The sequence below is a fragment of the Cavia porcellus genome, unplaced genomic scaffold, assembly GCF_034190915.1.
Source record: "Cavia porcellus strain 051 isolate PalLab524CR breed Dunkin Hartley unplaced genomic scaffold, mCavPor4.1 scaffold_19, whole genome shotgun sequence".
Classification (NCBI taxonomy): domain Eukaryota; kingdom Metazoa; phylum Chordata; class Mammalia; order Rodentia; family Caviidae; genus Cavia; species Cavia porcellus.
In genome coordinates, this window is record NW_026947502.1 from 57,854,633 (window position 1) to 57,881,314 (window position 26,682).

The following is a 26,682-nucleotide window of genomic DNA, read 5'->3' on the forward strand; positions in this document are numbered from 1 at the left end:
AACCAGAAGAAAATGATAGATTCCTAGATATGTATGAATTGCCAAAATTGAACCAGTAAATGTAGAAACCTCTAATGATCCAATAATAGGCAATGAAATTGAGGTAGTAATTTTTAAAAAACCTTCCAACTCAGAACAGATCAAGAGATTATGGATTCACCACTGAATTTTAAAAGAACTTCAAAAAAGACATGACTCAAATACTCCTCAAAGTGTTTCATGAATTGAAAGTGAAAGCATACTACCTAAGGGGGCCAGGGATTTAGCTCAGTGATGTAAGAGCCTGCCTGGCAAGCACAAGGTCCTGAGTTTGATCCCAATACAAAAAAAAGAGAGTAATACCTATTTCATTTCTGAAAGCTTACATTACTTTGATTCCAAAATCCAAAGAAGACTCAACTATAAATAAAACTAGGTTTCTTTAGTGAACACAGATATTAAAAATGCTCAACAAAACATTGCCAAATAGGATCCAACAAATTATTAAATGATTATATACCATGACCAACTAAGCTTTATCCTAGGGATGCAAGAATGGCTTAATATACACAAATCAATAAATGTCATACATCACTTGGACAGAAACAAAATTAAAAACCACATGGTCATTTTAAGACATCATGAATAGTCAGCCAATCAAGGGTAATCATATGAGTTCAAGGCCAGCCTGAACTACACAGTGAGACCTTGTCTTTTTCTGGTGCAGAAAAACCAGCCTCCATTCATGATAAAAGCCTTCAGGAAAAGGTAGAGAGGATTCGACTTCCATCTGATAAAAGTCACATATCAGAAGTCTATTGTCATCATCATGGTAAATGAGCTAGTTCTTAAAGTTTTTCCTTTAAAATCAGGAACAAAACAAGGATTCCCCAGTAATCATGCCTGTTCAATATAGTACTTGAAATTTTGACCAGAGCAATCAGTCAAAAGAAAGAAATAAAATTTATTTGCATATATTTATTCACAGACAACATGATCCTTTACATGGAAGACCCAAAAAATTCAACAAAGATTCCTAGAAAGAACCAATTTCAGTATGGTAGTGGGATACAAAAACTAACATGGAAATTTAATAGCATTTGTATACAATAATAATGAACTTTTCAAGAACAAAGTTAGGTAAATATGCCATTGACTTGACGGTACCTTCAAGAAAAAGCAGATACTCAGGAATTAAACTAACAAATGAACTGAAAAAACTTCACAATGAAAACTATAGTGCTCTGAAAAGGAAGAACAGAGAGGACATAAGGAAAGGGAAACATAGTCCATGTTCATGGATAATAAGAACCAATACTGTCAAAATGGCCATAATTCCAAAACTGATATATATTTAGTGCAATTCCAATTAAAATACCAACAGCATTCCTCAGAGAAATACAGAGAACAATCATAAAATTCATATGGACCTGGAAGAGACTTAAAATAGCAAAAGCAAGCCTATTACCAAAAGCAAACAGGGAACATTACAATCCTGGGTTTCAAGTTACATTACAAAGCCACAGTGATAAAAATGGTATGGTACTGTCAGAGAAACAGTCAATGGAAAAAAACAGAGGATGTACAAACAACTTCAGATGCACACAAGTCATCTGATCATTGACAGAGGGACCAAAAGCAAATGCTGGAGGAAAAATAGTCTCTTTTAACAAATAGTGTTGAGAAAGCTCACTATCTGTGCAAGATTGAACCCAGACTCATATCTCTCCCATGTACTAAACTAAAATCAAAATTGATTGAAGATCTCAATGTTAAAACAGAAACACTGAGTCTGATGGGAGATAAAATTATTAAAATTCTTGAAGACATGGGCCTAGACAAGGACTTCCAGAACAGGACCTCAATAACATAAGAAATGACATCAAGAATCATAATATATGGGACATAATATATGGGATTATATCAGAGAGTGAAGACAGAACCAACGGAATAGGGCGGTAATTTTGGAAGCTTTTCCTCAGACAGAGGACTAATGTCTAAAGTATATAAAGAACTCAAAGAAGTGAGACACCTTCCAAAACAAAACAAAACAAAAAAACCTCATCAAAAAATGAAAGTGCAGTTGCTGAGCATGGGAGCACACACTTGGAACTCCAGCACTTGGGAACCTGAGGCAGGGATATTGCTACAAGTTCAAAGCCAGCTGCCTCAGAGAAAATGTACAACTGAGTTGTACAGCTGCTTTTTAGAAGTACAAATGGCTAGTAACTTTATGAATAGTATTTAACATCTCTGGCCATTAGAGAAATACATATTAAAACAACAAGGAGATTCCATTTTATTCTGGAAAGAATAGATATCATCAAGATGTCAAGTGAAAACAAATATTCACAAGGTTGTGGGTAAAAAGGAAAGCTTCTACATAGCTGGTGGGAATCTAAACTAGTACAACCACTATAGAAATTAGTGTGGAGGTTCTTCACGAAACTAAAATTAGAAATTCCAGTTGACCCAGGCTTTTGTTTTCTGGGTATCTTGCTGAAAGAGTTGAAGATTTCCTATTATAATGGCACATGCATACTCACGTCATAATAGCTAAATTTTGAAAGTGGCCTGAGTGTCTTTCAACAGATAAGTGAATGAAGAAAATTCAGTATTTATAACAGTAGAACTACTTTTTAGAACGAAGGAAAAATGTGAGGCATTTGTAGGAAAATGGATGCACCCTGAGAACAAATGTTATATGAAATAAATCAGACAAATAAGCTGAAATATCACAAGGTCTTTCTTATATGAGAAGCCCAAAGCATAAATGATTAAAAAGCAAAATAAAAGATAGGTGGCAGGAAATAGGGAGCTACACCTTTTGTGGAAAGGAAGGGACCACAGGATGGAGGGAGGAAAAGGAAGAAACGTAAGGAAGAAATGAAAAGTATTCATATGCCTGCCATACGTGTACCACCTCCTCAGGATGAATGTAACCATCATGTCCTGCAAACATGCACTACCGAAACTCACAATTTGAAAAACAATGTCAGGTTAGCTTGTTTTCCCACGCTGACTGTGAGCCCTTAGTAAAGTCACCTCCTACGTTATATCCTACATTTGGTATGTTTTCTCTTTGCAACTCATAAGTAATCTGTAAAATGACATTTTTGACATTATGTGAATTCCTATTCGTATTACAGTTACCACCATCTGTCATTCTGCTTTCTTTTACTGTACTTGTCTCATGTGCAGTCTCGAAATATTAAATGGAGAATTCCCTAAATAAAAGTCAGATATTTTAATTTGTGTATGTCCCTGAGTTTAAATTGTACCCCTACTAGCTATGACATAAATCACCCATTTTCCAGTGTATCCACATTGTATAGAGTGTTGCTGTTTGTAGACGTACCAGGTATTGGATTGACTGCAATGTCATCACAGTGCTCCTGAATGAGTACTCCTTATTTTGCCTCATATTGGCCCATGAATCACAGCACAGTTCAGATATGACAAAGACATTACAAGTGCTTCCTTTAGGTGAAAAAAATGAAAGTATGTTAGCTTTAGTGGGAAACATAGATCATTGCAGTTATTGTTATAATTGTTTTGCTTTTGTCCTCGGTTATTGTTGTGAAATTCCTACTATGTTTGTTTTGTAAGTAAACTTTATCATTGTTATACATGTATAGTATATAACAGTATTATATACTATATATAATACTGGGGGAAAAGTATACGGGGAAAAAGTATACGGGACTCAGTACTTCGAAGTTTCAATCATTCACTGAAGATCTTGAAATGAATTATCTGCTCCAAGGGGACTATTGTGCAAGTAGGGTGTCAGGTGTTTCTACACTCATTTGGTATTGTTCAAAAAGAATTTTTTCTTTATTTCTTTCTCCTCCTTCTTACTCTCCCTCCCCCATCTATGAATTATCACTATATACATTTTAAAATTATAATGTTTTATCAGATGTTTATCAGGGTCCTGATCTAGATCCCCAATCTCCCAAACAAGTGTACAGTGAAGGCTTAAATAAAATGAGACAAGTGGTGTGATTCCAGGGCTCCAGGAGGGTCAAAACCCTTTAGCTGAGCCTGAAACTCTGAGGACTAAGACAAAGACTTCTCTGGACTGCCATTTTTATTAGGTCCAAAACAAAGGGCAGGGAGACTGAGGAAAGCATGGGAAATGAGCAGGACCTTGGGAATCACTTCAAAGACTTCTCCAACTAGTAAACTATGCCAATTTAGGAGAACTGTCTTATCTCCATGATGACATTTATGGGAGGAGTGTGACTGCAGGAGTGAGATTCCTACAGCTTCAGTCTCTATTTACTTAATTAGTGTTGGAGCCAAGGTGTCTGCAGCTGTGGCCTTATCCTGCCCTTTGAGGTATCTCTGGCCTCACAGCCACTACAGGTCTCAGCCAGGACCAGTGACTCTTAGAGGTTCACTTACTATGAATCAGCTCTCATCTCCAGGCAATGGGCCTGGGCCTTGGACAGACTCACAGATGAACGTAGAAAGCCAATTAGTTAATTTTAATCCTGCTCAGAGCTGCTTTGTAGTGGTCTCCAACAATGTGTTACTTTACTTTTACTATTTTAGTTTTCAAAGTTTAGCTATTTTGCAGTTCTCTCATGTTAGTTGCTTTCACAGCTGTTCACTCAATCCTGTTCAGTTAGTCCTGGGTTCTTTCACCCAAGACAGAAGTCACAAAGAGACAAATAACACTGACCAAGTGGGCATTATTTGGGCTTGTACGGGTGACCTTTTCCTGAACTGGCTCCCCAAGGTAAACTTTTCCTGAACTGGCTCCCCAAGGAAGTGAGGAGTAACGTTTGCAGAATGACAGGCAGCCTGTGAAGGTACGCTGGGTGCTACTGCTCATGGGTTACCACATGTGCTGGGTACTCTAACCACATGTGCTGAGTGCCCTAACCCCATGTGCTGGATACTCTAACCACATGTGCTGAGTGCCCTAACCACATGTGCTGAATGCGCTAACCACATGTGCTGAGTACCCTAACCCCATGTGCTGGGTACTCTAACCACATGTGCTGAGTGCCCTAACCACATGTGCTGAGTGCCCTAACCACATGTGCTGGGTACTCTAACCACATGTGCTGAATGCCCTAACCCCATGTGCTGGGTATTCTAACCACATGTGCTGGGTTCCCTAACCACATGTGTGGTCCATCTGCTCTCAGCTCACAACAGCTAACAAAGGTGCTCTCTAGGAAGAAGAACACATGGCAGTCAGACCTGAGCATCCTGTGCATGTGAGGACAGTCAGAAAATCCCTGTGTCTACTCTGGAGGAAACAGGTGGGGTAAGTAAATCTACCTGATGATGCATATTCTTCAAAAACTGCTTATTTCTAAGAATCGAAATATGACTAGAAAATTAGGCCTTTCTTATTCTAACTGATACCCGCTGACAGGACTGTCATCCCTGGGACTTCTTACTCTGAAGCGCGGCAAGATGGTCCAGGCTACTGCTTTAGCTTCCATTGTCTTCACAGCCAATTATCTATGCCTTTCTGAAGGCTGCTTTCCTTTTAGTAAAAATGATAAACTAATGCATGTTCACTGTGGAAAATTTGCTGTGTTCTGATCAGTACAAACTGTTGAGTGGAATAGAAACAGACTGAGAGTAATGTATATCAGTTATATGATGGAGTCAAGTCATTGGTCTCTCTCTCCTGCCCAGAGCTTCTGTTGGCAATGAGAACGAAGTCTTAACCCTTTCCTGGAACTTACCGCACCTGGATCAGACCCAGCTCACTTCCGTCATAGGGATATCTTGGTATTCACCATATAGTGCCACCTTGGTCTCTTTTCTGCTCTTGAACACTCTGAGGTCATCATGTTCCCTTATTCTTTCTAAGTTGCTGTTGTCTCTAATTAGATGTATTGGTCTGTGGTCATCTCACAGCTGATTCCTCTTCCCTCTTCCCACAGTGACCTACATTCAGCCTTCTTAGAAAATATTCCCTGAAGCATTGTTTCACTGGACACTGGTAAACCCCACCTATCACCCTGGTTGTCTTTTGGATTGCTCTTGTTAATTAGCCATTTATTTGTTTTAGTTTGTCCATCTGACACTAGGATATCGGCCCCATGTGAGTAAGTGCGGTGTGAAGCCCAGGTCCTGATTACTGCTGAAGGCTCAGCACTTAATAGGGGTCAGAGTGTGGTGAGAATTTCTTTCACTGGCACTGAAGGGACTGGTGGCCTTCCAGAGACAGGAGGCAGAAGCATGTGTAAATGAAAACGCAGGTCTTCACGCTCCTTGCCTTAACTGTGGGCTAAAAGGGGTGGAGAGATTAGAATTTAGCCTTTGAATGACAAAACAGTCGATAAGAATTCAAAAATAATAATGTGCTTGTTAAATTCCTTAGGGAGGTGAAGTATAGGAATGGGGGAAACTTAATAAGAAGGTTAGAGTATATGCAGAACTTGACAGGACTGGGCGTGGTGGCCCACACCAATACCTCAGCTACTTGGTCACAAGAAGCAGAATTGCAACTTTGAGGCCAGAGTGGCCAAAACGATGAGATATTGTTACTTAAATGAATGAATAAAGAACTTGACTGCATTTATGCTTACTATGATTTATTTGCATATGTTCTTTATGCTTTCTATACCATAAATAATTTTAGTTACTTAATAATGTCCACTAGGAAAAAAAAGAAAAAATTCTCCCTAATAGGAAGACAAATTAAAGAAATAAGTTCCAGGTGCTAAAATTAGACCAGAACATTTAAAGGTAAAGAGATTAACATTGGGCCCAATGAAGTATAGTGATTATCAGAGCATAAGCTTGCTCAGGGAAATACTAAATGAAGAAAAATATCAGGGCTTCTATCTAAAGTACTTCTGAGGATTCTCCTATCTAAAATAGTGGACATTACATTTTGTTCATGACAACAGTTCTACAACATTAGATAAATGAAAATTTAAAAAATATTTTCTATTGTTCTCTTTCCCCAACCAACTTGCTCACATGACTAAGTAAAGTAATAAATAAAATTAGTCTCATGTTTTTCAAAATTTGTAATTTTTCATCATAGTAGATTAAAAATTAAAAGTACCACAGAAGTTATAATCTGAATGAAGATAAAGGGTTTTATTAAAATAAATGCACGAATTGCCTTGAAAATACAAATGTAAGCAAAAACATCCCTGCCTGAAGCATTCTATTTTTTTCCTTGCAGCATGCAAGACAGCAGTTAACATTCCTATTAATATATTACAGATACTATTGGTTGGGGGATCCTAAGAAATAGAGAAGAATGAAGAATCATGCGGTATTTTTGCCTACTTTCTGTGCAATTTATGTTTTTGTAGGAAAATTTAGTAGAAAAAAAGAAGAGTTCATACTATTTGCTTTTGAAAGCAAACATAAAATGACAAGAAATTCATGAGTCCCACAAACAGCACCCATTTCCTGAATCATAATGGTGCTTCCATATCTGCGTATCTTCCCCAAAGGCAATTTTTCCAATTCTATCTCATGTTTCCGCACATTTGAAAAGTCCCTTAGAGTTTGAAACAAAAATGGCACAGACACAAAGCAGTGCAGCTTAAAGGGTCCCAAACAATGGAACAAGACACCGTGGAGTGTGACCTCCCTCTTTTCACTCCTTAGCCTTACTCACGGTCTTGCTTTATATGAGAGAAATGAAAGGATTCTACTGTGCTTGCATTTCCCCCTGGTTCAGAAGGAGTCGGCACCTTAGTGCTTGATGCTGTCATCAAGGATTCTTTGGAGAAGACATCCAACAGACAGAAGAAAGGACAAGGGAATGTCCACTGAATCCAGCCCTTTGATAATATCTATTCAATAATGTTTTTAAGGTTAATAGAATCACTTCAGAATCTCCCTCTATCTAAAGCTTCAAGGTTCATCAACTGGTAATTCTCTGGGAAGGCTAAATACATATTAGAGATTATTCTTAACATGATAATAAAAAAAATCCCCAAAATGACTTTCCTGGAGAGTGTATAAGTGAAAGAAATATTTAAAATTGTCACAGAGGGGGAACTTATTATTGCTATTTGGAAAGAAAGTTTGGGGAAAGGGAATGAATTTATGTTTTAATTATTAATTATGGAAAAATCTAGAAGGTTTAAATAGCTACTTAAATCTATCAACATTCCACGGTGTTGATTTTAAAATGGATACACATATTTGAGGATGGCAAGGTCAATGGGACACGTGTTAGGACTGACTTAGAGAATCATGGTTATTTCTCTGCTAGGAATTTGCAGAATTCCATAACAGGATAGCAGACAGACTTTCCCAACAATGTGACTCTATCCCTTCTAGGCATCAGAGTCAACCACTCTAAGAATGTCCCGTTTTCTGATAGAGAGTATTGTTCTTTTTTTAACCACAATTTAGCAGAAAATAAAAATATCAGACCAGAAAATATATCTTATAAACCAAGCAGACAATGCTGCAAACACTGCCACCAGATCCCTTAGATCTCTTTGGTTAAACAGGAATCGCATCTTTCTCAGTTTAGTCAACTTGATAGTTCCTTTCTGTCAACAGGAAAAAATCAAACATTTTCTCTTCTCTGTATACTCTACTGGATATTTCTCTTTTAACTCTGTCTGCAGGTGTTTTGCAACACTGAGCAATCCTCATTCACCAGCTGGTACCCTACAATTTAATCCAATTCTTGCCCTATCTGCTGGTGGGTAGCACCAGACCCCACAGCTGAAGGACTCAGTTCCATAAGACTTCCCTCTACTTCTGATACCAGTCACAAACACATGCTGGTACTTGCATTTCTCACTCAAGGGACTATAAAACAGAGGTTCCAAGGTCCCCTGTTGGGTGTTAACATTTCCTAGAATGTCACACAACAAGCAGAAACACTTGTTTGTGGATTTATTGTGTGGGACATTACAACAAAGGATGTAGAGGAGCAGCCAGAGAAAGGGCACCTAGTGAAGTGTACAAGAAGATCTCTGCACACTCACCAGTGTGGACGAATCTAACCTCTGTCCTTGGGGGTTACAGAGGTTTTGTAATATAGGCAGGACTGATAATTACTAGTGATTGATTTAGCCCATGTCCATTCTCAAAGATGAGGAGAAGCCAAAAAGTTCCAACCTTTTTTTTTTAATTAAGTGCTATGGTTTGCATCTAGATGTTTCTCCAAAGCCTCATGCAGTCATGAGGCTGGATTCTAGAGTTAGTGATTGAGTCATGATCCAAAGCTGGGTTTAAGGGTGTGAGTACTACACCTGTCCTAGTGTTGGTAGCCTGAATATGATATAAGAGACGGAAAGAGCTCTCTCTGTCTCTCTCTCTGTCTTTCTGTCTCTCTATCTCCGCTCTATCTCTGGCTCTCTGTCTGTCTCCCCCATCTTTTCTCTTGTTATTTTAGCTATTGTCTGACACCGTGAATGTGCCCCTCTGCCATGTACCACCCTGCCTTGGATCCAGCCAATTATGAATTGAAACCTTCGCAAACTATGAGCTAAATAAACCTTCCCTGCTTTAACTTTCATGTTGAGTACTTTGTCTCAGCAATGGGAAAAGTAACTAAAACATTAAGTTTTAGATATAATGATATTGTGCATTACAGGGAATTTGTACCTGTACATGATAAACCTTAGTTCCTCTTTTGTTCTCATTCCCCTCCTCTCTCTTCAACCCCTGTTCTCCTCCTTATTTATGGAGCTTTGGTTACATTTTATCCTTTTCTTTCTCATTTGTCCCTTTCCCATTTCTCCCCTACCCCTTCCCTTTGAACAATAACCTCCTATTTCACGGTATCTATCATACATTTTGGTTCTTCTTTACACTTTCAGTTTGTTACACCAGAGAGACATCACAATAATTGCACATATGTGTCAAATTTATCTCACTTTAGAGTATGATCTGGAAGTCTATTCATTTAGCAATATACGGCACAAGTTTACCCTTTTTTATGGATGAGTAGTACTTCACTCTACACAAAATTCATACCATTTTAACCATTCATTGGTTGTGATGGATTTGGGTTTTTTCCAAGATACAGCTATTACAAATTGTGCTGCTATAAACATGGATATACATATACTGTTCTGGTATGATGCTTTTAATTCTTTTGGGAAGATACTTAGAGGACAAATAGCGAGGTCAAAAGGAACCAGTAGTCCTAGGTTTCTGAAGAATCTCCATACTGATGTCCACAGTACTTGCACTAGGATACATTCCCATAAACAGTAGAAAAGTTTTTTTTTCCCGAAGCCCCACCAGCATTTTATTATTGGTTCATTTGTTGAAAATATCTATTTTCTCTTCCAGAAGATTTCATGTTTCTGATAGATTTTGATTTTAGTTTAGTGCATGGTGATAGAAGGGTCTGGTTTCAGTCTTTGGCATGTAGAAATCCAGCTTGTTCAACACCATTTTGTTAGAGGCTTTCTATCTTTCCCTACATTTGCTTGGTTTCTTTGTCAAATATAAGATGACCAAATGTGTTTGAAGTTGTTTTTGCAGCTTCTAATCTGTTCCATTGATCCTCAAGACTGTTTTTTGTCATACCATGCTGATTTTATCACAGGACCTCTGTAGTATAATTTCAACTCTGCCTTTGTTGCCCAGAATTGCTTTTGCTATTCAAGATTTCTTCTATTTGAAAATGAGTTTGAGGAATGTTTATTCTGTTTCTGTGAAATATGCTGACAGTATTCTCAGTGGATTGCATTAAATCTATAAAACAATTTTGGGAGTGTGGTCATATTATCTATGTAGGTTCTTCCTACCCAAGAGCAAGGGGTATGTTTCCACTTTCTTATATCCTCTTCAATCTCCTTTTTTCAGAGTACTGAAGTTTTCAATGTATAAATCTTTTACTCCTTTGTTAAACTGACTCCCAAGTATTTCATTTTTTTATTGCTATTGTGAAAGTGTGGGTTTCCTAATTTCTCCTTCAGTGAGTTTATTATTTGTGTACAGAGTTTATTATTTGTGCCATTGAGTTTTGAGTGTTGGCTCCATACCCAGTAATGTGTCTTAATCTGGTTATTAAACCTAGAAATCTTTCAATGGAGCTTTTGGGGTCTTGTATATAAAGTATCATGTTATGTGCAAATATTGCTAGTTTAATCTTTCCTTGCCTATTTTTATTCCTTCTATTTCTTTCTCTTGTCTAATTGCTCTTACTAATATTTCCAGAACTATACTGAACAGGAGTGATGATAGTGGACAACCTTGTCTTGTTCCTGACTTTAGAGTGTAAGTTTTCAGTTTTTGACCATTTAGCATGATGCTGGATGTTGGTTTGTCATAGATGGTTTCTATCATATTGAGACAAAGATTATTCCAATGTTCTGTAGGGTTTTATTTTTATCATGAATAACTGTTGAACTTTGTCAAACTTTTTCTGCATCTATTGAGATGATCATGTGATTTTTTTACTTTGACTTTGACTTTTACTTTGACTTATTAATTTGCATGTCAAACCTCACTACAGCTATGGAATAAATCCTACTTGGTAATTGTGAATAATCTTCTTGATTATATGTTGCATTCTATTTGTCAGTATCTTATTGAGGATATTTGTGTCTATGTGCACTAGGGAGTTTGTCCTCTGGTTCTCTTTTATGGTTGGATCCTTCTCTGATTTTGGTACCAGGGTAATATTTGCTTTCAGGAATGACTTTGTTTCCTTTCAGTTTCATTAGTTTGATCATATGTGTTGCATTCATTCATCTCTAAATTTCTTGTAGAATTCAGCAGTGAATCCACTAGGAATTCAACTTTTCTTTTTTTGTAAGTTTTTAATTACATTGTCAATTTCATTGGCTGATATTGCATTAGTTAGAATTTTTTATCTTTTTGATTCAACTTTGGTAATTCATATGTGTCTAGGAACCTGTTCATTTTTTACATTTTCCACCTTACTAAACGTTCTCAAAGCAGGTACCGATGATCTGGATTTCCACAGGATCCACTGTGACTTCGCTGTTGCCATTCTGAACTGCATGAATTTGAATCTTTTCTTTCCTTTCAGAAACAAGGTTGGCTAATGGTTTGTCAATTTTACTTAATCTTCCAAAGAACCAACTCTTCAATTCATTGAATACTTGTCTTGTTTTCTTTGTCTCAGTTGCATTAATGTCTACTCTGATTTTTATAATTTATTAATTTGTATGAGATTTTGAATTTATTCTTTTTTCTCTAGAAGTCTAAGGTTCCCCATAGGGTATTAGAGCTCATTCTTTTCCCTGATGTCAGAATTCACTGATAGTAATTTTCCCTTATAACTTCTATATCGCAACCCATATTTTCAGTATGTTGTATTGACATTATTTTTTAGTTTTACATACTGTTTGATTTCTTTTTAAATTTCATCTGTGATCCATTGCATGTTCAGTAGGGTGTTACTATAATTTCCATATTTTTATAGAGTTTCTGTGCTTTCTTTTGCCATTTCATTTACTATAGTGCAATAATATGCATGGGATAATTTAAATTCTTTTACCCTTGCTTAAGCGTGTTCGGTGGGCTAATATGTGATTTTTTTGGTTGTGGGAGCTGTGGTCTGCATCACAGCATTTATAACAGTACCATTGGCCTCCATCCACTAGATGGCAGTAGCAGTCTCCCAGTCATGAAAAAACTATTTTCAGACATTGCTAGAACACCTTAAGGTCCTAGATTACTCTTAGTTGAGAACCACTTGCTTATTTCATAAGTATATTCTAGAGTTAATATTTCAATTATAATTTTAGGTTAAGATTTTCTTTTTCCTGAGAGTCATAGGTTACAGATGAGCTCTAGGTAGCTGCTTCTCTGGGGTTTCTAGCTATTGAGGTTTCTCTAAGGGTTCATTCCTTCAAAGCAAATGTAAAACTTGGGGATATCTCCTCACTCAGTGACATCATTTTCATACTAGACACAATGAAAACTAAAAGAGAAGGCTTGGGGTAGACCCGGTACATTTTAATGAAGTAGCAATAAAGAGCAAAAAATATATCTGGCATAAACTTCTTGGTATTTCCTGCTACTTGGGTGCCCCTGGTGAACCTCTTGTTCTTTTGCCTTCCAGTACACGGTTTCTCTGCATTTCTCTAGGCACAGGGTATGGAACAGTCAGACCTGCCAGCCTGTGGAGTAGGAGAAAAACTGTATGGAATATTAAAGCTAGGAGGCTGAGCACTGCACTTAGGGACAGGGGATTCCACAAGCCAAGCTCTGGCATAGACAGTGATAAGATCAGGATGCAGTAATTACTGCTATGGGCCTGCTTCCCTGCTGTTAAACCCAAAGACCAGTTTAAATACTTCATATTTCCTCCACAAACAGCTCAGTAATATGTTTTTTCTGTGCTTAATCAGTTATTAACTTCATCCATTAAAGTCTTAGTAATATTACTGGTTTTACCTGGTTATATATTTTACATTCAGTTCTTTTCTTAGGTGATTGTTTTCATCTTTTACAATATTTTTGAACATATTTACTACATTATTTTAACCTCCTTCTTTATTATTTATATCACCTAATTCTATCATTTAATTTTTCTATCATTTAATTCTTGCTGCTGTCAGGTGCAGTAAACCTCTGTTGTATTCTAGAGACTATATAAAAATTAGAGCCAGGGATCTACCTCAGTAGCACAATGCCTGCCTGGCAGGCATGAGGTCATGAGTTCAATTCCTGGTACCCCCCCTCCCCCGAATTAGAAAGATCACAGATGATATTGGTTTACTCTAGAAGATATTTGTCCTTTGCTTTCTTTGTGATTCAAATGGAGAATGGCCCCCAAAGGCCTCTTGCCCTCACTGGTGGGGCTTTTGGGATTATGGGTAGGATATAGCTGAGCTACTGTTGGAGACAGAATCCGGGCAGAAAGGTCACTGGAGGAGTGTCCTGGAAGGATTAACACACACACACACACACACACACACACACACACACACACACACACATACCCCATGACTTCTCTTTTCTTTCACTGCTTCCTAGACACCATGATGTGAGCAGTTTTCCTCTGTCCATGTCATTTAAGCCTAAGGAACACCAACTGAAACTGTCAGCCAAAATCAACCTCTTTTCCTCTAAATTGATAATATATCTGGGAGTTGAGATAGTGGCTAACGCAGCTCTGGACAGATCAACTTGATGTAATCATATACTGAAATGACTGGATGCCGGGGTTCAGCCTAGGTGAGGATTGCTCCATCTGTGATTTCCCATAATTAGAACGTGGCTACCCATGTCCCACCTAAAAGTTACATGAATTGAAAAAAATTTTTTTTTAAAATAAGAAGAGATTTAAGATGTCAGAGCAGAACTGACATCAAATCACAGGCAAATGGAAAAAGCTATGTAGAGAGTCAAGAGAAGAGTTCTGAGAATCAACAAAAAACTGGCAGGAAAGCAAAAAGTCATGACGAAATTAAAGGCATTGTAGAGAAAAGAGAAACAGTAACAGTGGCTCCTGGAGTAGGAGGGGAACTTGATTCTATAAACACAAGGTAAGCTGAGAGAGGGGGCAGCCCCAGTGGAGAGCAACGGACCATTAGTGTTAGCTCTAGAGGAAAAAACTCCTACTATTGTAAAATTCAGTGTGGGATTTTACTCTAAAAATGACTCTTCCACATAGCAGGGTGGCTTTTGAGAAAAATACCACTGCACTGCTACCATATCTACAGGAGGTATAATCTGGAGCCATTTTGATAGGGAGCTTACTGTTTAAAACCTAGCTACGATAGGAATCAGAAATCACAGAACAAATACACTTCAGGTTCTCTGATGTCATCCTTTCACAGCAAATGGGTGGGAGGTGATCACACGAGACAATCACAGAGACAGGGAGAGCTAGTCACAGCCACCCTGAGAAGGTCCAGCAGCAGGGAGCCCAGGCTGCAGAGGACACAGTGCTAGCCTCCTCCCTCTCTGTGGTGAGAAGTTAGGTCCTTTAGGTGTGAGCTGAGAGTATGTCTGGAAGTGTTGGGTCAAGACAAGTGCACTGTTCGGCTCCCTTCTGCTCCTTCCAGCACAGGGATAAGTGTTCTGTTTGCTTTAATGCCTGCCACCATGATCCGGGCTGTGCCTCTTGGATTTTCACCAGTTCTCTGAGTGAACAGAGACAATGGCCTCTGAAGCAAGGAGGACCTTGGTGAGATACAAGACACACAGTGGGTTAGGTATAACATGGGTCATGCAGTCCAGGGAAACACAGGCAAACACTGATGGCCTCCAGAGGGAACATAAACATGAGATGGACAACACACCATGGGCTGCCCCTCTCTCCTCCACCGTGGGCAGGAAGAGGCGGAAATCAGCACTTGTGAAGCTGCGGCTGGATGAGTGGAGGCGAAAACAACAGAGGACCCTGTTGTGATTCAATGTCCTTCTCCCGTATCTGCTGAATTCTGACACTACCCACCACTGGCCCTCAGCATAGAGGATAGTGTTGGATTCATTTCTCTTTGTCTTTGTTTTATGTTTCTTCCTTTTATTACTTTTGACTTTGTTATCTATTTTCTTTTTGTTTCCTTTTTCTGCTTTGTTTATGTTTTCTGTTACTTTTCTCTAAATCTATTTACTTTTTCCTTTAGTTGGATTTTTATCTCACTGTTTTCTCTTTCTCTTTACCCGTCTTTCTTTTATATGTTTACAAATTTTACTTCTTCCATTTTCTCTTTTGCAATTCCTCTATTTCATATTATTATGTTTAACTTTATTAAGTTTTAACCCCTTAATTTATACTATTATTGCTGAGTTATTTTCTGTTGATAGTGATAGTATAGTTGCTGCTTTGGAGATTTTTCCCAAGTATCTATATTTGTGTTTTCCTAGAGATCAAACCCTGGAAACACAGCTGGACACTAAGAAACCCTCAAACCAGAGTAGAAGTGATATCCATGTGAACAGAAGTACAAATCTCAATATAGGGATGCAAGTAGCATAAAAAAAACAAAGCAACAGAAATCTTACAGATGTCCACAACTCATCAGTAATTGAAGGCAAGGTTTGACGATAAGGTTGAAAAATTGTTATAGTCATATTAGTAAAGAAAAAAACCAAAAATTTATAGACATGATATCCAAGAACACTGGCCAAAAAACCAAACTGAACAACTCTTTTGGTGTTGAAGACACTACCAAGTTTCATATCAATGGTATGAAAATATATTTAGTTAATAATAACAGAAAATTTCCCAAATCTTGGGAAATGTACAGACATCAAAGTAAAGGAGACATTTAGGACCCCAAAGAGGCATGATCAAGATGAAACCCCCACATATAATATTATGGTTAAAATGTCATAAGAAAAGAGCAAGGAAAAAACATTGAAAACTGTAAGAGACAAACACCAAGTTACTTACAGAGACAAACTCATCAGCATGACAGCAGATTTCTGTGAAGAAGCCCCAAAGGCCATGAAGGCATGGAATGATGTATTTCAAGGTATGAAATAAAAATAACTGCCAATTTTCATTGCTATACCCAGTAGTTATCCTTCAAAATGCATAAAGACCTTTCAAAATATGCATAAACTAAAGATAGTCTGTACCATTAAACCATCATTGCCAAAGACATTTAAAGGCATACTAAATATGGAAGAGGAAAAACAGAAGAACTATACTGAGTCACAAATGAGTTAAATATTAGAAATACAAAAAACAATAGCAATTAGCAGTACATTTCTATAAAGACTCCAAGTGTAAATGTCCTCCAATGAGAAGACCTAGACTGGCAGACGGGATTACAACAAGATGCTCTGTGCTGCCTCTAAAATATAGGTGTCACTAGCAAAGATACAGACACACCAAAAGTTAAAGGAAGGAGAATAATGTCCCTTGCACATGGAATCTGAAAACGTGCAGGAGTAGCTACCCTTGTATCTGACAAAGCCAGTTTCTAGATAAAAATCACTCAGATAAGACAAAGAAGGACACTACAGATTGGTAAAGTGAATAATTCGCCAAGTAGATATAACAATTGTCAATATACATGCATGGTACATCAGTATGCTCAAATTCAGAAAACAGACTATAAAGAGAGAAACAAACAAACTGTAAGGAAAACAAACACACTATAAAGAGATACACAGGACAAACAGAAGGATGGGGTGACTTCATGACTGAGAATAGTAGTAGACAAATCTATCAGGCCAGGAAAAACATTAACAAAAAGAATCAGTGATAAACTACACCATAGATCAAATGGACTTAACCAGATGTCAGCAGAGCATTTCATTCCCGAACTACAGAGCAGACCCTCAGCAGCCCATGGACTTTCCCCCAAATAGGTAATATTCTAGACCACAAACAAGTTGTACTAAATATGGAAAAAGCTGAAACAACTTCCTGCATCTTATCTGATCAAATTCCATTGAAACTAGATAACAACAGTAAGAGCAACTACAGAATCCATACCAACTCAGGGAGATGAAACAATCTATTTTTGAGCAGTCAGTTGAAAAAAATCAGAGAAGAAATTAAAAATGTCCTTGAATCAGATGAATGTAAATAATTTTATAGCTATGGGCTTCTACATCAAAAAGATTAGAAAGAACACAAATATATTAATCATGAACCAAACAACAAAAAAGGAAACTATAGGCAGATATCCTCAGTGAATACAGATACCAAAATCTCTAACAAAATACCTACAAAATTCATTCCAGGGACGCAAGTATTGTTCAACATATGCAAGTAAATAAACATAATATACCACATAAATAGAATCAAGTATAAAAGTCACATGATCATCTCAGTTGATGCAGAAAAAGCCTTCAACAAAATTTAACTTCTCATCGTGATGAAATCCCTGAAGATATTTATTGTCTTGGTTACTTTTCTCTCATTACTGGGACAAAACACCCAACACTCAAGATGAAGGAAGGAAAGGTTTACTTAGCTCTCTGTTTGTGGAGGTTTCAGTCCGTAATCAGCAGGCTCCGAGGTATAGTGACATGGCACAGGGGCAACACTTCAAGAACGCAGCCAGAGAAAAAAAGGTGGAAACAAGCCTTTTCTTCTCACTTATGGTGTGCACTGCCCCCCACCCGGTGCCCACCAGGGTGGGTGTAGCACTGGCAAAATCTCTGTGCCCTCCCTTTGCACAGGATCAGGATATTTACAAAGTAAGGATCCTGGCTCCCTGCTAGGTCTCTCAGTTACTTTTAAACTTCTCAAGTTGACAGTGTATCAACCATAACACTAGTTTTTGAAGGATCATGCTTCAGTAGACTAAAAACTATGACAAACCAACATCCAACATCAATGTGACAAATATTCATTGTCCTCATCATGTGGAATCTATAAAAGGTGCCATGAAAGTAGAAGAGAGACTATTATTGGACAGGAGAAAAAGACTAAGGGGTGGTGGATACAGAGGTAAGGAAAGATAACAAATGGAATGGTTATGATCAGAATATAACTTTCAAACCCAATATTTTGTGGAATTATTAAGGACTAATAATAAATAGAAAAAAGACTCAGAAACTAAAAAAATTTAGTTATCATTAGATTTTCTCAGCTGTAGTGCTTTGACCCTGAACTGTGCTCAAAGCCTCTGGTAGATGATACTTTCAGGAGGGAACTGAACCCTGGGTGTGGCGTAGCTCACTTGGTGCTGGGAGCTGTGGTCTGCTTGCTGGGTTGTTGGAGGTGGGGCCTCCTTCCCTTCCTCCTTCCTGGTCAGCATGAGAGACCCTTGTCCCCTGCTCTCCATTCCCCCGCCCTTCTGCCCTGGAGCCAGTCAATCAATCATGGACTGCAGATGTGAGCCAAAATAAAATTCTCTACCTAAGCCACGGGCATCAGTCCTTGTACCCTACCAGAGATGAAAGTTCATGAAGCTGTTGGTGGTGCAACATTCTTAAAATAATTTCAGTTTTTACGGTCTCCCTTATTCCCACGACACCAGCATGTCTAGCAACTTTCAGTTAGGATGTGTAGGCAATAACTATTACATTGTCACTGCTGTTTGGCCAGCAGTAAATGAAACGTACCAATTTTTAAAGCATCAAAACATGAAAACACAAAGCACACCTTAAAATGGACAAAACATCACATAATTGGCACTAGAATAGTTCATACCAATGAATAAACACGAATTAGTATTCTTATTTTGAAAACATGAGTAAAATGAAAAGCAGGAATTCGATGATTCCTCTGTTGGAAAGAAAGATGATACATTCATCTGGAAGGTGGTTTTTGACCATAGTAGACACAGCCTAACCATACGATCCAGTGCTTATGCTCCTGGGCATTTAAGGAAACAAGCTGAAAATTTGTGTTCAGAAAAGACCAAAGGACCACACAAGAAGTTCACAGCAGCTTTATTTGCAATTGCTAACAGTTGGAAGCGAGTATGTCAGTAAGAAAATGGAAAAATAAACCGGAGAGTATCCAGACAATGGAATGTTGTTCAGCAACCGAAAGAAATGGGCTGTTAAGCCATAAATTAAGTGGAAACCTAAATGCATATTACCAAGAAAAAGAAGTCAATGTAAGCATATATACTATATGATTATAGATGTGATATTCTGGAAAGTAAAAAGCAGTGAGAAAACCCAGAGTGTCCAGGTGTGAGGGTAGATGAGCAGTGAGCAGAGTGTCCCGCGAACACTGCCACTGTTCTGCGCAAATCTTGTGGGTGCCTGCTCTCATATCCATTCATCCAGACTCATCACAGTCACATCAAAAGTAAGCACGAATCAGTCTACCGACTTCGCTCAACTCCGTCTGGCACGTTTCTGAATGTGTTAGTAAGATCAACTCCTTTTTCCTTGGAATGTAGTGAATTACATTGCATTTTTAGGATTGCTGTTGATTAGATTGCCCTTGATATAACCCTTATTTCATCATTAGGTAATTATTTAAATAACACTGCCGTTTTGTCTAATATTCGCTTTGATATTTGGGCATTTATCTTAGTGAGGAAGGTGTGAACTTATGTTTTTCTTTTTTCTCTTTGGTATCAGGGATCAAACTCACAACCTCACACTTGCCAGGCAGATGCTTATGCTGCTGAGCTAAATTCCCGTGTTTTTCTTTTTTATTAAACATTTTAACAGTTTTAAGTTTCAGAAAAGTTGAGTAGAAAACAGAGAAAATTCTTGTATTCTCTCTCACCTAATATTCGCTTATTTCAACATCTTGCCTTAGCATATTACATTTGCTGCAATTGTTGAACCAACACAGATGTCACTACTAGGGAGTGTAGCTCACACCGGTGTTGACCGTGTTGTACTTTTGTGAGTTTCTGCAAATGTATCAATGACCTGTGTCCACCATCCGGGCGTGCACAGCCTATGCCCCCTCTGCATTCCCTAAACTTCACTGATAACTTACTCTCTTTGTCGCTGAATAATGTTGCATTGTCTGAATAAACCCCAGTTCGTCCATGAATTCCACTCACGAAACACACGGACTGTGTTTTTATGTATTACTCCTCACCTATTACTCCTCACCTAGAATGTCAGTTGCACTCGAATCATAAAATTATTTTCTTTTTATTTTTTTTCTGGATAACATACAAAATTGAAATTATTGGTACAAAATTGGAAGGAGTGTCTTTTTAAAATGTGCAGTTCTTAGACTGTCAGCATCTAGTCTGATGACAGAAGTCAGCATAAAGGAGCAGAAAGGAGGTAAAAAGAAGGGTTATTAGGGCTGGGGATTTAGCTCAGCCACATAAGTGCCTGTCTTGCAAGCGCACAGTGGGTTTAGCTCTCTGGATGATAGAAACCTCCACCAGGAGAATAATGTGAAAATTGCTAATGGGATGTTAGCCAAGCTTGCAGGAAGCTGGCTGTGCTCCGGATGCCTCCGCCTGGATAGACTCAGCGCCTATGCCTGGATGGGCTCAGCCTCCATTCTAAGACAGGTTCAGCCGTCCAGGAAATGCCCACTGGGAAGCCCACCAGACCCCAGAAAGCAGCTGCGGTGCTGCAGGATTTTCTGGGAAAATGCTTGCTGGGCCCGCTGTCAGCCTCCCTGCAGGGCTTGCTAAGGACCCTGGTAGTTCCCCTGGGAAGCTACCTGGGAGGCTTCCGGAACTCACCAGAAGGTCCTCTGAAGCATGCTGGGTGGCCTGTGCCCCTCACAAGACCAGGTGCTGCTGGAGCCAGAGAGGAAAGGGCAGAAGAAAGAGAGGAGCTGCTCCCCCTCCAAAGAGAAATGTCCAGAGGGTCCAGCTGCCAGTCTGTCACAGGCAGAGAGAGATTTTTGATTACCTCGCCAACCTGTGTTAATGTTCGGCTACTGATCACGTTTAAAGTTTTCTTATTCTAATTTCGGTCTTTAATCTTTATACAAGAATTTGTGCGTTGCAAGTGGGCTGTCAATTCTTTGGTGGAAGAGCTTTCTACATATTATTTTAGAAATAACATGAAGTATTTTTGAAAATCTGATTTATAGGATGTTTTTCCTCACGTGCCTTTTACTGCAGAGGTTGTCTCTGTTCACCAAACTTCCTGCATTCCGGACATTGTTGGTTACAGTGAAACTGATGAGAGGCCCGCAGTGACTTGCACCCAGGCCTCTGCCCTGAAGAGCAGCTGCTCCCCATCTTTCTTCTGTAACAGCTGCTATGAACCCCGGATCCAGCCCAGCTAGTAAAAGCACAGTGTGTACCTCAATCTCCGTTTCTGAGTAGCCTCATGATCTTGAGAAAATAGCATAATTTTTTTGGTGTTGCTTTACTCGCCTGTAAAATAAGAATGAATATTTTCCATATCCCTAAAGATTAATTTGTTTTCATGTGATTCTTTTCCTTGAGTTTCTTCTCTTGTTTACTTTCTGGCATTCTAGGGAATATTTGTCTCACACTTTTATTAATTTATAGGCTTCTGATGAATAGTTTTAGGGTATGTAAGTCCCTCAAATTTCTTCTTGAACTATTTCACAGGACTTCTGAGGTCTCACTTACGCTTTCCTTCTGCCAGAAGTCGTTACTTTTACCAACAAGTTTCTTTAACCAGGCATTGTGTATTTGCGTGCTCCTTTAGTTGATAGATATGTGAGCTAACATTCAGGGTTTTTTGTTTATTTGCTCTGGGGTTTGAACTCATGACCTCAGTGCCAGGTAAGCACTTAAGCCACTGAGCTAAATCCCCAGCCCCTACCATTGGGTTTTGATTTCTAATCTTATTAAATAATAGTTGGGCAATCTAAGAGACTGCTTCTTTGTAATTTATCAGGGCTTTTTGTGACTCAGCCCTTGAGTTGGGTGGATATTTTACCTATGCTTGGAAAAGAAAAAATATGTTCACTGGGTATAAAACTGTTTATGTATCTTTATATTCTCAGATATTAATTATCATATTACTCAAAACTTGTTACTTTGAATTACCCGTTTTTTATTCAAATTCTTAAAGACTGAAGTCTTACTATGACTTTGTTACTTCTTATTGTCAGTTGCTGTCAGAGATTATATATACATTTTTATGTGCTAATATATTTATTATATTATTTCAATACTTTTGTTCTTTTTTATGGATCCACATATAAGGCTGCCATCTATGTCTAATGATTTTCTACTTTAAATTTTATTTAGCTGGAAATTAACATGGCTAACCACATCAGTTTCAGTCACATTGCCTGATAAATCACTTCCCACCTTTTTCTTTTGCATTGTAAGTGTATTTAATGTTGCATAGGTTATGAATTCATGGGAAAAGAACACATACGTAACTGCTATGAACTGCTTATTTGTCACTGTAGAGATCCCTGATTCCTCTGACGAGGCTACGGAGTTTAGAGACAGCGAAGTCACTAAGCAGCTCACAGCAGCAGCCCCCTCGTCCTGCCTGCTGACCTTTCATTCCTCCTTTCTACCTGGTGCACTGCAGCCAGACATGCTTTTCAGGAAGACTTTGGCCTTCCATGATTGAGTAAAATGCTAAATTTTTATTGCAACACTATCTTTTTAAGTTTAGGCTTACAGTGCAATTCCAGAGGAGCTTACACTAGAATCATCTTGCTTTAGTTTATGAGGACAATTTTCTTCTTGGTTCCTGAACTGAATTCAGCATCAGGGGAGGCCAAATCCTTACTGGTGTGGGGCTGTGTCCTTGGACGGCACCTTTACTCTCCGCTATGCTGAGTTTTCTGATGAATGTTCCCTTCTTCAGAACATCTCCTGGGAATAATTCATGACCCGGATGCTTCTCACCATTAGTAAAGCTTTATTAACACCACACTGATTTGCTGTTTTCCATTGACATCATAGCTTGCTGAGACGCGCGGAGCTCTTAAGTGTGTTCTGCGTTAATCAGTAATGCAGGGCTTTGAGCTGGAGCTGGAGCATGTGGCTCCCACGTTAGTGCAGCAGGGAAAGATGGGCAGCACGTGTTCCTCGGGGTCAGGCTTGCAAATGCCCGCATGGCTGCTGATTAACTGGCCTAATTCAGAGCTCAGATTGCACCAGCTGAGCTGGATGGAAGGCTAGAGGATGGCTTTTTCCTGCAGGCAGGCAGGAAGATGGTGCTGAAGAGCTGTTAAAATATCCAGTTGGAACCTTTTGTTTTTGATTGCCATATTTGCCTCAGTCAAGCTTACTTCAAATTTTATTTAATTCTAAAATCTTATTTCAAGCTTTCTGTTTATAATATTTTTTTATTCAGCTCTTTTACTTATTTTCATAGAATTTTTTCTGAGTATTTGGGAGTTCTATGTCCTATTTTAATTTTGTTAGTTACCCTTAATTTACAGGTTCTAGAGTTGTTCATTTTTCCTAATCAGTTGCTTGAGCTTATCAATCTTGTATTCCCTTGCAGTAAAGCTTTCCCTCATTTCTATTGATCTTTTTCTTGGGCTTTTTACATTACCATGTAGTTGTCACTTACATTTTGAAGGGATCATTCATTATATACTTCCTACATCCTACTACTTTTGTCACCTAACTTCTGAAATACTAATCCTTTCACAAGGGCTCTAGCTGAGGTAAAAATTTTAAGGCATTTATTAATGAATATGTTAATTTCTTCCTATTTAAATTATAGTTTAACTAGTTATCATAATATATATTTGTGCCTGTTTTCCTTTAACACTTGGTTACTTCATTTCTGTCTACCTACCTGTATACAATTTTTTAAATTTTTGAGACAGCATCTCTGTATGGAGTTCAGGCTGGTCTGAACTCATTATATAGCCCAAGCTGGCCTTGAACTCATAGTGACCCATCTGGCTCAACCCCTCGTGTGCTCAGAGTGTGCCCCCAGGCCCAGCTTCACCCCCATGTCAGATCTGGGCAGTATTTCACACTTACACTCAAGTGTCCTGCCTTCACTAAGGTAAGTTTTTCTTCTTCATTTATGGTTAATTTTCATATTTTTATAGCTTTTACTTTGCTAATCCCCGTAAGCCAATATAATTCAATTCTTATGTATTTAATTTTGAGATATTTGTAACCATTACTTACTTAAGTATTCACTACTTTTCAGTTATTTTCCTCTGACTTTAGAATGCCTGTGAATTGGCCTGAATTTGCCATCTGATTTTAGGGTGCCTATTAATATTTCTTTAGGGCTTTATCCTGAATGAGTATTGGATTTTGTTGAAAGCTTTAAAAAAAAATCTATTGAGATGATTGTGAGAATTTTATCTTTGACTCTGTTGATATGATGTATTATATTTATTGATCTACATGTATCAAACCATCCCTGTATTCCTGGGATGAATCCTACTTGATCATGGAGTATAATCTTCTTGATGATTTGCTGCATTTTGTTTGTAAGTATCCTACTGAGCATTTTTGCATCTATGCTCATTAGGGAGATTGACCTGTAGTTCTCTTTTTCAATTGAGTCTTTCTCTAAGATTCCATCTCACCCCAGAAAGAATGGTTGTCATCAAGAATTTAACAGATAACAAATGCTGGAGGGGATGTAGGGAAAAAGGAACCCTTCTCACTGTTGATGGAACTTAAGACTAGTGCAACCACTGTGCAAATCAGTATGAAGATTTCTGAAAAAGCTAGAATTAAACGTCCCATTCGATCCAGCTATTCCCCTTCTGGGTATCTTCCCAGAAGAATTAAAAACATCCTACCACAGTGATATAAGCACATTCATATTGATAGCAGCACAATTTGTAACTGTTAAATCTTGGAAACAACACAAATGCTAATCACCGGAGGAGTGGATAAAAAAGAGAGCACTATTCAACCATAAATATGGATAAATGTGAAGCTTTTATAAGTAGATAGATGCAACTTGATACCATACTCATAAGTGAAATAAACCAGACTCACATGTGTAAACATTGTGTGGTCTTCCTCATGTAAGAAACTGAAAGAGTAAAGTCTAAAACACACAATGGATGTTTTAAAATGGGAAAAAATTGTTCAAAAGGAAAAAGGAACTAGGATGGGTGAAAAGGGAAAGGACAGAAATACAAAGAGAAAAAATGCAAGTTACTTACATTATTAGTGTCTCTTAGTTCATTGAAAAGGAAGAATTGTGCTAATTTTTCTATATGTTTTGCTCTGAATAACTATTGCCCTATTATTTTGTTATGAAATTTTATTTTACTTTTTTGATAAAATAAAAAGTTCTTACCAAAAAAATGATAAGAACATTGACAAAATGGCATACGGCAGGCAGGTTAGGTAAAAGCCTCACCAGAATTAACTTAGGAAGTTATAGCTGTACCATGTTGTTCTGGTGTATTCATGGATAAAGGACCATGACACATGACATATGGAAGTTGAAAATGTTTTTAAAGTGTGTCCTTATACTTACAGTTTCAAAATTTTCTAGGAACAAAATTAACCCTTGTTACATCTAAGTTGTATTTCCCCACTCTATTTTCACTGCTCCAAAGCATCCCCAAAGCAGATATTTTTATTAAAACAGTGTGAAAAATGAATTGTATAAAAAAATTTAAAAATGTTTCCTCTTCTGTCCTTTACGTTGTTTAGTTGTTATTTTCTCTCACTACGATGCTGTATTTTTACTTCTCTGAATTGCTGAGACTAGATTTTTCAGGTTTTTGATGGCATATTTTACATTGCTCAATCTTTTCAGCTCTGTATTTCAACAACTTCATTATGTCACTTGCCTTCAAATAATTTCTTAGCGTGGCTCTTTTTCATAATTACTTATTTCTCATTGTCTTCTCTTCCCTCAAAAATTTTAATGTGAATATTTACAATTTTCTTCCTCCTCTGTCCATTTGTGCTGCTTCACTAAGTACAAGTTTGGTATATTTTTCTTTGCACACACTCATCACTATTGGAAACACCTGTGTTTGTGGTTGACCGTGTGAATGGAGAATCATGATTACATTACAGGTCCTCTCTTCACATGTTCTGAGCAAATAAGGACACTGGGGAGGATTTGTGTGGGAAAAGCTTTGATGTAGCCAGCTTAGATCTGTCAATCTCCATTTTAGGACAATGAAACCAACCTTTGCTCTGGGGGGAATTCTTTATTCCTCCTGAATGCTCTTTTATTTGACTTTCAAGATGGTTACATGTTTTGTGGATACAAAGTAGAAAAAGAAAAGAACTGGTAATTAAGTCAGATCTAAGCACACTCAAAAATCAGCATTTATATAGCCCACATGTCAGTGGATGGGCAGTTTGGTTCCGATGACTTCTCTGGCTTAAATTGTCATTGCTTGTGCCTGTCGGTTGGTGACTCTGCTTTTGCAGGATGCCTGGCCTCTGGACAGAGAGACTTGGCTTTGCCCTGCAGCAAGTTAAGCTGCAAAATTTCTAGTTTTTACTCTAAGTCCATAATTAATTCAAATCAATTCATAATTTCCCTATTTTA

At 38.0% G+C, this 26,682-nt stretch overlaps 1 long non-coding RNA gene across 1 annotated transcript in view; it reads right to left on the reverse strand.

Moving 5' to 3' along the window:
• LOC134471730 (uncharacterized) overlaps nt 1-21,110 on the reverse strand; it is an 83,677-nt gene extending 62,567 nt beyond the window's left edge. The window contains exon 1 of the long non-coding RNA XR_010041321.1: nt 20,967-21,110. This is a non-coding gene — a long non-coding RNA (uncharacterized LOC134471730). The remainder of the gene's footprint in view (nt 1-20,966) is intronic.
• Between the last annotated feature and the right edge of the window lie 5,572 nt (nt 21,111-26,682).